Source organism: Sinocyclocheilus rhinocerous, unplaced genomic scaffold, assembly GCF_001515625.1.
Source record: "Sinocyclocheilus rhinocerous isolate Xijiao unplaced genomic scaffold, SAMN03320098_v1.1 C36672246, whole genome shotgun sequence".
NCBI classification, from domain to species: domain Eukaryota; kingdom Metazoa; phylum Chordata; class Actinopteri; order Cypriniformes; family Cyprinidae; genus Sinocyclocheilus; species Sinocyclocheilus rhinocerous.
This window is the reverse complement of record NW_015784764.1, coordinates 1-1,493: the sequence shown is the minus strand read 5'-3', so window position 1 is coordinate 1,493 and position 1,493 is coordinate 1. Positions and strand designations below refer to the sequence as shown.

General features: G+C 38.0%; 1 long non-coding RNA gene across 1 annotated transcript; it reads left to right on the top strand.

Moving 5' to 3' along the window:
• The first annotated feature begins 99 nt into the window (after positions 1 to 99).
• Positions 100 to 1,348, top strand: LOC107736401 (uncharacterized). The gene is made up of 4 exons (XR_001639656.1): positions 100 to 178; positions 268 to 297; positions 482 to 604; positions 718 to 1,348. It is a non-coding gene; the product is annotated as an uncharacterized LOC107736401 (long non-coding RNA).
• Positions 1,349 to 1,493: the final 145 nt, after the last annotated feature.

The window sequence follows — 1,493 nt, the reverse complement described above, 5'->3', positions numbered from 1 at the left end:
AACTGTCTGCCCTCCTGCAACGTTCCGCTCTATTTTTTTTTTGCGATTTTAGTTTCGGTTTCCTTTCTTAAAAAGTAGCCGCCCACTACGTTATTAAGGCAAGCTCTCAGATGCTAGAGCTTCAGTGCAAAGCAAGAGCATCCTGAGTTTGAGTAAAGTCGGCTTAAGATGGATCCAGGTTATATTATAACAAAACTGTAGAATTTTAAATGTTTGTTTCTCAAAAATTGACAAACACTTTACTTGTTTTTCTTTTCTTTTCCCTAGTCACGCTTATTGGAGCTGGTGTAGGAGTAGGTAAAAATGAAATACATTTCGGTCCGGTGTTATTTTGTCTAAATCAAGAATATAGATATAAAATGTTTTAGTTAAATATATAAATGATTTTAATGCTATTTAAATGTTCTGTATACAGTAATATGTGCCAGTGATCCACCTGAACTAACCTGCTTATATAAATATACTGTGATTCCACCAATAGTCGCAACAGTTGTTGCAGCTCCAGTTGTTCTTGGATTGGCTGGTTTCACCGCAGGTGGAGTTGCTGCAGGTTCTTTTGCCGCCTCTATGCCAGCTGCCGTGGTGGCAGCTCTACAAGCCTTCGGTGAGTCACATATCAGAAAAAACAACAACTCGTTAACCAGTTTAACAACAGTGAGTTATGCAGGGGGCAAATGCACAAACTCTTTCAACTGACAACTGAATGTATCTCATCAGGTGCTGCCTGAAAAGGAATCCCTTTGGCAGGTCAAGCCATGGTGGGGGCTGCCGGAGCAGCTGTGGGTGCCGCTGCAAGCATGGCTAGCAACTGTACTTTGTAACTAGTCAATCTATTGTATCAGTAATTAGTTCTATCTATCTATCTATCTATCTATCTATATGATCATTATCCCACTGCCTGTCTCATTGATCAGCATCATTTAGGATGTTGTGCTGTATCAGTATCTCTAGGTTTCTGCTATAAACTGCTGTTTATGGCAGTAACTATTAGCCTTCTCTGTCAATTATTTAGTTATCATAAACTAATTCACTGTTATATCTCAGAGTTACTCAAACTGTCAGTTTTGCTGAATAATGAAAAGGGTTTCTCACGTTTCCACACTAGGAACACTCTGGAACAATATAAGGCACTATTTTGAAGTTGCTTGTTCTCCGGGACCTTTAGTTTGTATTTGACTTTGATGGGGTTATTGGAAGAGCCATGTTTTTCGAGTTCTTGCAGGAACTTATATCCACGTTATAAGTTTCTCATAGAACTGACAGTCTAAGAGGTTCTCCAAATGGTTTCTTAAGCACCTTGTATGTGTTTGCAAATGTATTTACTTTTTTTAGGCCTAATAAACAATTGAAATAATTTATGTATTTTGTCTTTTGTTTTATCGCTGACTCAAAGACAAGATTACAAGGTTTTTCTACAATATGTCACCTCACAATTACACATCAAGAAATCATGTTAAATGGGGCTCAAACTAGGGCTGCACGATTATGACAAA